We start from the raw sequence: 12,615 nt of genomic DNA, 5'->3' as shown, positions 1-12,615 counted from the left end.
CCGTTTTTAACGGGACAGTCCCGTTATTTGGGACCTAGTCCCGGCTAATTTAGCCTGCCGGGACTTGTCCCGGTTGTAGGGGACCCCGCGATCGATCCGCGGAGCGCTCCGGAGCCTAGGAAAGTCCCCGGCTTTGGCCTAGCTCTGGAGCGGCGGCCATCTTGCTCCACCCAGTGTGCTTGCCAAAGCCCAGAGCACAGCGTGACACGCCTCCCCGCCTCAGCGTGTTGACTTCTGTAGTCAGCGCGCTGAGGCAGGGAGCCATGTCACGCTGTGCTCTGGGTTCTGGGCAGCACACTGGATGGAGAAGATGTGCCATGCTGCTTCCCGGCTGCCTTGACTTGTGTGACACTAAGGTAGGGGAGTGCGACGGGGACATGGACATGGATGGATGGACTGGCCATGGACTAAGTTATGACACTAATGTGAAATCTGTGCTACTCATATCAGTACAATTACTAAATAAATGTGAACATGCACACATATATATGAAATAAGGGGTTCAGATTAAACCACCAAAAAGAAAAAGTGAAATAAATAATGAAATAAAAAAAATGAATGTTTTTTTTATTTCATTATTTATTTATTTATTGTTTCATTATTTATTTCACTTTTTCTTTTTGGTGGTTTAATCTGAACCCCTTATTTCATATATATGTGTGCGTGTTCACATTTATTTAGTAATTGTACTGATATGAGTAGTACAGATTTCACATTAGTGTCATATGTATATGTGAACCAATAAGTTATATGCTGCTCACCAGTTTTTCTAAACTTATTTATTTGTCTCATTTCTCCTTTAAAGATATTAGCAATTTCCTTCTAGGATTTTACCTAGGGTTTATTATACAATTACACCCTTGGTCTGATCTATATTCTCATCCCCCACCCTTCCTTATACATATAGGGATTGTAGAGACAGCACCGCCACCCCCACACCCCATTTTCTACATTTTCTGTATCTCCTCTGGGGAATACATAATAGGGGGGGGCTGCAGTCTTATATTTATTATATTTTAACATCTTCATCCTAAGTGCGGGTTACCCCATATATACAGTCATAGGCGTGCGCACAGGGTGTGCCAGGTGTGCCCAGGCACACCCTAATCACCCTGTGCAGAACAGATTCCCCCTAATGACCTGGCTGCCCTTACTCCCCCCCCCCCCCCACAGCACTACCGGCTTCCCTCCTCTCCCACCGGTTGTTGCTGTTAATGTTTTAGGATGAGTAGGAGAAGGGGCCAGTAAATATGCCATTTATCGACCCCTTCCCTTTCTGAATGAACATCATGAGTGATCGGCAGAGTGTGTTTGAGCTTTGGGGTGCACACCCTAATGCCAAAGGCTGCGCACACCTATGTATACAGTCCATTCCTGGGCCACCCTGGGTGCCGCACATAAGAGGGTGGCAGTCCAGGGTGTGTCGGCAGGGGGCCCAGCGGTGCAGGGGAGGGGGGCTGCCTGTCTCCCCAGTCATCCAATCAGGCAGGGCTGTCCCTCCACGATCTTCAATGCCTCCCGATTAAGCTGGAGTTGGTGGGCAGAGATGGGGGTGTGGCTGCCTCCTCTACTCCACCCAAAGGCTTGTTCGTTGGCTGATCCTGGAGGAGAAGGAGGAGAGTACACAGGAGCCACGAATGTCTGTATCTGCAGCTACACAGTAAGTGAGCACATTGTCACTCACTTTATACAGCCAAGCCTTAACCTGCCCCTATGGTACATTATACAGCCCTAACCTGCCCCTATAGTACAATATACAGCCCTAACTCAGTGTAGGTAGGTCAGTGTATACAGGTCAGGTCAGTGTATGCAGGTCAGTGTAGTCAGGTCAGTGTAGTCAGTGTATGTAGGTCAGTGTAGTGTGGTCAGGTCAGTGTAGTCAGGTCAGTGTATGTAGGTCAGGTCAGTGTAGTCGGGTCAGGTCAGTATAATCAGGTCAGGTCAGTGTGGTCAGGTCAGTGTAATCAGGTCAGGTCAGTGTAGTCAGGTCAGTGTAGTCAGGTCAGGTCAGTGTAGTCAGGTCAGGTCAGTGTAATCAGGTCAGTGTAATCAGGTCAGGTCAGTGTGGTCAGGTCAGTGTGATCAGGTCAGTGTATGTAGGTCAGGTCAGTGTAGTCAGGTCAGGTCAGTGTAATCAGGTCAGGTCAGTGTAATCAGGTCAGGTCAGTGTAGTCAGGTCAGGTCAGTGTGGTCAGGTCAGTGTAGTCAGGTCAGTGTAATCAGGTCAGTGTAGTTAGGTCAGGTCAGTGTAGTCAGGTCAGTGTATGTAGGTCAGGTCAGTGTAGTCAGGTCAGGTCAGTGTAGTCAGGTCAGTGTAATCAGGTCAGGTCAGTGTGGTCAGGTCAGTGTAGTCAGGTCAGTGTAGTCAGTGTATGTAGGTCAGGTCAGTGTAATCAGGTCAGGTCAGTGTGGTCAGGTCAGTGTAGTCAGTGTATGTAGGTCAGGTCAGTGTAATCGGGTCAGGTCAGTGTGGTCAGGTCAGTGTAGTCAGTGTATGTAGGTCAGGTCAGTGTGGTCAGGTCAGTGTGGTCAGGTCAGTGTAGTCAGGTCAGTGTATGTAGGTCAGGTCAGTGTAATCAGGTCAGGTCAGTGTGGTCAGGTCAGTGTAGTCAGTGTATGTAGGTCAGGTCAGTGTAATCAGGTCAGTGTAGTCAGGTCAGTGTAATCAGGTCAGGTCAGTGTGGTCAGGTCAGTGTAGTCAGTGTATGTAGGTCAGGTCAGTGTAATCAGGTCAGTGTAGTCAGGTCAGTGTAATCAGGTCAGGTCAGTGTGGTCAGGTCAGTGTAGTCAGTGTATGTAGGTCAGGTCAGTGTAATCAGGTCAGTGTAGTCAGGTCAGTGTAATCAGGTCAGGTCAGTGTGGTCAGGTCAGTGTAGTCAGTGTATGTAGGTCAGGTCAGTGTAATCAGGTCAGTGTAATCAGGTCAGGTCAGTGTGGTCAGGTCAGTGTATGTAGGTCAGGTCAGTGTAATCAGGTCAGGTCAGTGTGGTCAGGTCAGTGTAGTCAGTGTATGTAGGTCAGGTCAGTGTAATCAGGTCAGTGTAGTCAGGTCAGTGTAATCAGGTCAGGTCAGTGTAGTCAGTTTTTTTTAGTTTACAAAATGCATGCATGCAATGACAGTTGATAAGGATTAACCGCTTGCCAACCGTCGCACGGCACGACGATGTATGGCGACAGAATGGCACGGCTGCGCACATCGGCGTCCAGGTATGTCCCCTTTAAGATGTGGAGCCATTGGTCGCAAGCGCAGCGGCATGTTCATAGCTGTGCTGCAAAGTGTCCCTGGAATTTTTTTTCAAATGTTGGCAACTATGCTTGTATAGACCCGGACATCAGCCCCCTGTCTGTATCTGGATCCTCCAAACCCCCCCCCCCCCCTCCCCGCTTATTTGACATCTGACAGTTTGAGAGTGGGAACCTCCTCCATACCCTCCGTGAATATCTCACTGTCTACACAGAATCAGGGTCGGTGACAGCCAGCCATCCATCCCCCCGGGACTGCAGAGGCTGATATGCTAGTCGTGAGTTCCTGGGATTTCCAGGCTTCTCTCCATTTGATCATCTGCATAATGTTTAGGAAAGGATACATTTGTCATTAAGGCTGGATTCACACTAGTGCGGTGCGAATTCCAGCTCTGTTTTCTCTGCAAAGAGATAACAGAGCTGTTCAGCAGATCATCTCTGTTTTAGCTGCGAATTCAGAGACCTGGGAGAGGGAAGGGGGAGGGGGGGAAGTGTATTGAGGAGAATGAGAGAAATCCTGATGAGAAATGAATACATCTGCGAATCAGATGCGTGCTCATAGAAGATAATGGGCCTGAATTTGCACCTAAGCTGCACCGCAATGCCTAGAAAATGCATACGTTTTTTGGGCAATGCGCAGTGCGAATGCATCGCACATTTGTAAACCAGCCTCATTAAAATCAATGTATTTTATAATGTTATGCGAATTGGATGCGGTTTAAGCCGCAACCAATTTGCATAGGTGTGAACCCGGCCTGAAGCTTGTTACTTTTTACTAGGAATTTTCTGGTTTATTGAAAAAATGCTGGATGAACGCTGTTTTTTTCACTGGGTTGGCAGATCCTATGTAAGTTCACCACATTAATTATTTAATAAACTACCTTTTTTACATGGAACTTTTAGAGGCTGTTAACCATTACACAATCTGCAAGACTGTCATTTTGGGCCAGATTCTCATAGAATCGGCGGCGGCATAGTGTAAGCCATTTACACGGAAAAATAGCCCAGTGCGCATGCTCCAGCTCACGACGGAAAACGTCAATGACGCCAACGTGAGCGTCATTGACGTAAAGTCGTATTCGCGAACGACTTAGTAAAAAGACGACGCTGTTCCGAGGCTATACTTAAAATGGCATACGACGGACCTTCGTAAACTTACCCCTCATATAGCAGGGGTAAGTTTACGCTTACGGAAACGTCGTAAATTCACTGCGTCGACCGCGCGTACGTTCGGGAATCTCGCGTAAATAGCTAATTTGCATAGACGACGGGAAAAATGACGAGGCGACACCTAGCGGCTGGAAAAAAAATTGCATTCAAGATCTGACAGCGTAAGAGCCTTACGCCTGTCAGATCTAATGGATATCTATGCGTAACTGATTCTAAGAATCAGTCGCATAGATACGACGGCCCAGATTAGGACTTACGACGGCGCAAATGGCGTTGCGCCGTCGTAAGCCCTTTGAGAATCTGGGCCTTTTTTCCTATATCTACATTTAGACCATTTGGTTCAGGATATTTTTTTTCTTGTTTTCCTCCTCTAAAACCCATGTGCATCTTATGGTCAGGTGTGTCTTTTGGAGCGAAAAATACGGTATATGGTTTTCAATGGCATAGTTCACACCAGTGCTTGTAGTTCCAGTTGCAGAAAAAACGTAGAACATGCTGCATTTTTTCTGCACTGGACTGTACTGGAACACTGTAAAACGCATAAAAACGTCACTGGTACACACATCCTTATATAAGGTTAAGAAAAAAAGGGGGGTGCACTGGACCGCATATAGAAAAGCATCTGGAATGCATCCAGACTGCATTTCTATGGTGTGAACTGGCCCTCAAAGTTTTGAAGATAAAGGACCAACCCAGCAGCCAGGAAACTAGCATCTACAAAATTGAAAGTCATCAATGGTAGTCTCAATGTTTCTTAATTTTAAAGTGAAACTAAAGTTAAAAAATAAAAAACTGCGAACAAGCAGGGTTTATGATGCTGAGGATACATGCATGTCTGTTGTGCAAAAAAGTACACTTACCTACTTGTTTGTAATCCACTTCAGAACGAAGTCGGCAATACCAGCTTTCTTGTTTCCTTCTACTCGCTTTATTATTTGTATATAAGAATTAACCACTAGAGTGTGCTATGCAACCAGATACAGTATTAGATAACATTATTCAACGTTCAATGATATCTGTTTAGAGCAGTATTAAACCCAAAACCAAAAATATATCATATTGCAGATTGGCAATTCTTAGATGAGATAGCTGCATTACTTTTCTTTTTTTTTTTTTTAGCTTTTCAAATAGTAATGTATATGTACTATTTTTCATCTTCCTTTAACAGACCATTCTGTCCAGCAAAAGTAGCAGACTACTTAAAGTGGAACTAAAATCTTAATTTCAAATACTGCGAGCCGGCAGGATATTTATTACAGAAGAGTGAAATTTCTCTTCAGCAATAAAATACACTTACCTACCTGCTCGCAGTCTCCTTTAGAATGTACACAGAGCGGCGCAAGCATTGACATTTCAACCCAGACTGTGTACCAGGATAACTGAACTCATGTGATATCATTCTGCACAGACCAATGAAAATGGCCACAGCCCAACACCCGGAAAAAGGTGAATAGAAGATGCTGGTGCCAACGAGGGATGTTGGTGCCAACGAAGGAAAGGTAAATACAGTGACATACTAACTGGGGGGCGGTCCGCCCCAGGTGACACTCATTGGGAGGGGGGGTGTTAGGCGGCACCCCCGTCCTCCCCTGTATAAAAAAAATGACAGTGGGGCGGCCAAGTTTGGTAGCGCAGCGGCGATATGACTGGCAGATAGCGCAGGGAGAGCCCAGCTGTGACAGGGTGCAAGGGCGCCCGAGTCGGGTGCGGACTGTACCGATACCCAGTCGACACGATGGACCGGTGATCTGCCGTGCTGGTTCCAGGTATCATGGAAGTTCCAGCGCATGCGCGAACTGATGCGCTGAGATGGTTCCAGCCATCGGGAAAGTTCCTTTAAGCACTGCGCAGGTGCAAACTTGCTGACGGAAATCCCCGAACGGCGGCCGGCATCCAGGGCGACGTGGATTTTGAGGTAAGTGGCCAGTCGGCCTCACGTCCTCGCTGCGCTCGGACGGCTCGCTTCGCTCGCTCGGCCTCCTGGCTCTTTTTTTAACATCCTCCAATCCACGGGGATGTTAAAGAATGAGCCTGGATGCCGGGCGAGGTTCGGGGATTTCCGTCGGGAAGTTTGCGCCTGCGCAGTCAGTGGAGGAACTTCCCCCATAGGGGAACATTGAGGACAAGTCACCGGCAACCGGAGCAGGAGAAAAAAAAATGTCTCTTGCTCTCTGTTACAGCAGGAGAGGGAGAGCGAGAGTCAGTGGGGCATAGGACAGGAAATGCTGGAGGAGTAGCAGGTGATTGATTGCTAGGTGGTCCTAACAACCAATCATTAGCTTGTTAATACGAAAGTGAAGAGTAAGGTAGGAACGGACACAGAGCTATGCAACTTGCAGGGGGTCCAGTCAGAGCTGTGGGGGGAAGGGTAATGTGCAGGGATCCAGTCAGGGCTGTGGGGGTAATGTGCAGGGGGTCCAGAGATGTGGGGGGTAATGTGCAGGTGGTCCAGAGCTGTGGGGGGTAATGTGCAGGGGGTCCAGAGCTGGGGGGCTGTGTAATGTAAAGGGGGTCCAGAGCTGGGGGGGTTCTGTGTAATGTAAAGGGGTCAAGAGGTGCAGGGTGCTGTGCAATGTAAAGCAGTCCAGTGATGCAGTGTGCTGTGCAATGTTAAGGGGTCCAGAATTGAAAAGTGATGTGCAATGTAAAGGGGTCCAGAGGTGTAGAGGGTTGTGTAATGTAAAGGGGTCCAGAGCTGCAGGGTGGGAGGCTGTGCAATGTAAAGGGGCCCAGAGGTACAGGGGGCTGTGTAATGTAAAGGTGTCCAGACATGCAGGGGGTTGTGTAATGTAAAGGGGTCCAGAGGTGCAGAGGGTTGTGTAAAGTAAAGGGGTAAAGAGGTGCAGGGGGTTGTGTAATGCAAAGGGGTCCAGGGGTGCAGTGTGCTGTGTAATGTAAAGGGGTCCAGAGGTGCAGGGTGCTGTGTAATGTAAAGGGGTCCAGAGTGCTGTGTGATGTAAAGGGGTCCAGAGTGCTGTGTAATGTAAAGGTGCCCAGAGGTGCAGGGGGTTGTGTAATGTAAAGGGGTCCAGAGTGCTGTGTAATGTAAAGGGGTCCAGAGGTGCAGGGGGTTATGTAATGTAAAGGGGCCAGAGGTGCAGGGGGTTGTGTAATGTAAAGTGGTCCAGAGGTGCAGGGTGCTTTGTAATGTAAAGGGGTCCAGAGTGCTGTGTAATGTAAAGGGGTCCCGAGGTGCAGGGGGTTGTGTAATGTAAAGGGGCCCAGAGGGTGCAGGGGGACTGTGTAATGTAAAGGGGGCCCAGAGCTGAAGGGGGCTGTGTAATGTAAAGGGGTCCACAGCTGAAGGGAGGCTGTGTAATGTAAAGGGGTCCAGAGGTGCAGGGGGCTGTGTAATGTAAAGGGGGGCTGTGTAATGTAAAGGGGTCCAGAGGTGCAGGGGGGCTGTGTAATGTAAAGGGGTCCAGAGGTGCAGTTCTGGAGAGACGGTACAAAGTCAGGGCACCAGCTGTTTATTACCCAATAAACGTTTAACCCCCTGATCGCCCGGCGGGTGATATCAGTTAGGTTCTAGGGTCAGTTAGCCCAGATACCTGCTAGCACCTGCGTTTTGCCCCCCTGTCCAGCCCAGCCTAGCCCACCCAAGTGTAGTATTGATCGATCACTGTCACTTACAAAACACTAAACACATAATTGCAGCATTCGCAGAGTCAGGCCTGATCCCTGCCATCGCTAACAGTTTTTTTTTGTAACGTTGCTGACAGCCTACTTTTTTCCGGTGAATCTTACTACTGTACCAGTAAATTTAGGGCCCAAAATGGCAAATCGAAGGTACAGTAGTGAAGAGGCCTACACGTTTCTGAGCATGACAGATAGTGAAGAGGAAGTAGACAACAGCGGCTCCATGACAGATAGCACTGATGACAGAGTTGTGGTCCCTGCCAAGGTCAGGCGTACCCGACCCCATTCTTCTTCTGCTGTTGTTGAGGTGCAAGAAACGCAGGGCTCTCATATGGAGCAGAGAAGTACTAGTGCCGCTCATCCTTCTGGTGAACTGGCAAGCTGGTCGTACATCCAGCACTGCAGTATCACGTGGTGACGTGGCGAGTCCCATAAGTGCAGTTCAAGCTGGCGAGGTTGCAAGCACAAAGAGTGTCCCGTTGCCACCAAGAAGACAAAGACAGGCCCGTCGTACCCATAGTGTCCTTCCTGCAGAATTCGCCAATACTAATTGTTAGCCCACCACTTCTCAAGCATCCGTACTTCCCCCATTCACTGGCCAACCCGGAATTCAGGTGGAAACTTTGATTTTACGTCACTTGATTTTTATTCACTGTTTTTCACGGAAGATCTCTATCTCTATTGTGGACCAAAGTAATTTGTATGCTGGTCAATTCATTGCCGCTAATCCTCATTCCACTCTTGCCAGAGAATGCAAACCAATTACAGTTTCCGAATTTAAGACCTTTCTGGGCCTATCCCTCGACATGGGCATAGTTAAAATGAGTAAGTTGCGGTCATATTGGTCCATTGACCCAATATACCATTTACCCATGTTCTCTGCCTCCATGGCCGGGGCACGATACGAGCAGATCTTGTGGTTCATGCACTTCAACGACAATGAAATCTGTCGTCCTCGTGGAGACCCTGGATACGATTAGCTCTACAAAATTTGGCCCCTCGTAAACCACTTCAATTCAACTAACGTTTTGCAGCCTTGTTTACTCCCGATCAAGTTGTCTGCATTGATGAGTCCCTGATTACATTTTCTGCCCGCATGTGTTTTAAACAGTATCTTCCCAGTAAGCGTGCCAGAAATAGGGTCAAGATGTATAAGCTCTGTGACAGGGCCACAGGCTATACATGTAGTTTTATGGTTTACGAGGGAAGAGATAGTCACTTAGAGCCGGAGAACTGTCCAGATTAAATAGGGAGCGCTGGCAAGATTGTGTGGGACTTGGTGTCAACCTTATTGGGAAAGGGGTACCACTTGTATGTGGACAATTATTACACGAGCGTGACACTTTTTAGTCACTTGTTTGATCATCAGATTGGCGCATGTGGCACCGTGTGACCTAATCGCCAGGGCTTACCCCAGAGTCTTGTAGATTCCTGTCTTAGGCTGGGGGAGATAGCCTGCTTCAAGTGTAATAATTTGCTTGCTGTGAAGTGGAGCAATACTGTATATACTCGAGTATAAGCCGACCCGAGTATAAGCTGATGTACCTAATTTTACCCCAAAAAAATGGGAAAATGTATTGACTCGAATATAAGCCTAGGGTGAGAATGCAGCAGCCACTGTAAGTGGAAAAGAGGGTCAACAATGCCCATTTGCACGCCTCACTGTGCCCATTGCAGCATCACTGTGCCCATTGCAGCCTCACTGTGCCCAACCTCACTGTGCCCATTGCCACCTCACTGTGAACAACCTCACTGTGCCCATTGCCACTTCACTGTGCCCAATATCACTGTGCCCATTGCCACCTCACTTTGCCCATTGACACTGTGCCCATTGCCACCTCACTGTGTCCATTGCAGCCTCCCTGTGCCCGAGTTAGTGTACCTGAAATTTTTGATAGGCTGCGGGCGTCTATTCATTGTTTAAAAGTCACTGGGACATGTATCAATGCAAAAAAAAGTTTAAAAAATTGCTGTTTTTTCGGGAGCAGTGATTTTAATAATGCTTAAAGTGAAACATTTATTTAAATTTGGTACCTGGGGGGTGTCTATAGTATACAGTACCTGTACCTGTAAAGTAGCGCATGTTTCCTCTGCTTAGAAAAGTCCCTGCACAAAATGACATTTCGAAAGGAAAATATTTAATGGCTATAATAAATTGTCGGGCCCCAGCATTACTGATAAAATTAATTGAAAAAAAACAGCATGGGCTCCCCCCTTAGTCCATTACCAGGCCCTTTGGGTCTGGTATAAAATATTAAGGGGAACCCCGAACCAATTTTTTTAAAAATGCGTGGGGGTCCTCCCCAAATTCCATATCAGACCCTTCAGGTCTGGTATGGATATTAAGGGGAACCCTGTGCCATTTTTTTTTTAAATGGCGTGGGGTTCCCCCAAAAAATCCATACCAGACCCTTATCCGAGCACGCAACCTGGCAGGCCACAGGAAAAGAGGGGGGATGAGAGAGCCCCCCCCCCCCCTGAACCGTACCAGGCCACATGCCCTCAACATGGAGAGGATGTCCCCATGTTGATGGGGACAAGGGCCTCATCCCCACAACCCTTCCCGGTGGTTGTGGAGGTCTGCGGGCGGGAAGGCTTATTGGAATCTGGAAGCCCCCTTTAACAAAGGGGAACTCCAGATCCTGCCCCCCCCTATGTGAATTGGTAACGGGGTATTGTACCTACCATTACCACAAGAAGAAAAGTGTCAAAATGTTAAAAACCACAGGAGACAGTTTGGGACAAGTCCTTTATTAACCACTTAAGGACCTTGCCTGTTTTTCAGACTTGGTGTTTACAAGATTAAAACAGTTTTTTTGCTAGAAATTACTTAAAACCCCCAAACATTATATATTTTTTTCCGAACACCCTAGAGAATAAAATGGCGGTCCATTGCAATACTTTTTGTCACACCGTATTTGCGCAGCAGTCTTAAAAACACACTTTTTTTAATAAAAAAAATAAGACAACAGTAAAGTTAGCCCATTTTTTTTATATTGTGAAAGATAATGTTACACCGAGTAAAATGATACCCAACATGTCCCGCTTCAAAATTGCGCTCCGCTCGTGGAATGGCGCAAACTTTTACCCTGGAAAAATCTCCATAGGCGACGTTTAAAAAATTCTATAGGTTGCATCTTTTGAGTTACACAGAGGTATGGGGCTAGAATTATTGCTCCCGCTCTAACGATCGCGGTGATACCTCACTTGTGTGGTTTGAACACTGTTTACATATGCGGAACGCTACTCACGTATGCGTTCGCTTCGGCGCGCAAGCTCGTCGGGACAGGGCGCGTTAAAAAAAATGTGTTTGTTTTCTGATTTATTTTTATTTATTGTATTAATTTTTGTAATTATAATGTAATGTAAACATTCCTTGTAATAGAAAAAAACATGACAGGTCCTCTTAAATATGAGATCTGGGGTCAAAAAGACCTCAGATCTCATATTTAGACTAAAATGCAAAAAAAAAGAAAAATTTGCCATTTGAAAAAATGACAACAAGAAAATATGCCTTTAAGAAGCATGGGCGGAAGTGAAGTTTTGACATCACTTCCGCCCTGCTATGCTATGGAGACGGGTGGGAGCCATCTTGCCCTCACTTGTATCCCAGCCAGGCAGGAGACAAGACTCGATCGCCTCCGCAGATGCCAACGGCTCCTGTAAGCGGCAGAGGGCCCGAGAGAGCAGCTGGAGGGGGGCCGATAACGGTGATCTCGCGGCGAATCCGCCCCGGAGACCACCGTTATCGTTTAAAGGACCACTCACAGGAAAGATGGATATCTCGGTTGTGGCAGCGGCTGCCGCCGTTAACAAAATATCAATCTTCAAAAAAATGATGTGTATATATATATACGTGAGCGGGTCCTTAAGTGGTTAAAAAGAAAAAAAAGGTTCTAACGATGTAATCCAGTCTCGAGCGATATGAGAAAAATAAAACGCCACTACGAACGATCCCGCCTCCATAGAAGGCGCCCGGCTGAATGACACTCTCCCGGTGTGACAGACCTTTAAAAGTGATGGGCGGGGCCACCTGTCACCTTTATGGGTGACCCCGCCCCTTCTCTGACACAAGGAGAAAGCCCGGGTTACCCAATGACGTGTACGGGTGACCCAGGTGATTACTGCTCCTGAAAAAACTGGCGTTTAAAAAAAAAAAAATTGCATTGATACATGTCCCCTGGGGCAGGACCCAGGTCCCCAAAGACTTTTTATAACAATAACTGGCATATTAGCCTTTATAATTACCCCCTTTTTTTTCATGTTCGTGTACCATAGACTTTAATGGTGTTCGCGTGTTCAAACACATTTTTTTGCCTTTTCGCATATTCTGCTGCAAACCGAACCGGGGAGTGTTCGGCTCATCTCTAAACGCTACCACACACTAGTGCAGTTTTAGCGTAGGGTACAGCAATTTTATCACACAGATTTTGGTGTGGTCAGATGCTTTGAGGGCAGAGGAGAGATCTAGGGTCTAATAGACCCCAATTTTTTCAAAAAAGAGTACCTGTCACTACCTATTGCTATCATGGGGGATATTTACATTCCCTGAGATAACAATAA

Source organism: Rana temporaria, chromosome 3 (assembly GCF_905171775.1).
Source record: "Rana temporaria chromosome 3, aRanTem1.1, whole genome shotgun sequence".
Taxonomy (NCBI): domain Eukaryota; kingdom Metazoa; phylum Chordata; class Amphibia; order Anura; family Ranidae; genus Rana; species Rana temporaria.
This window is presented reverse-complemented; position numbering follows the sequence as displayed.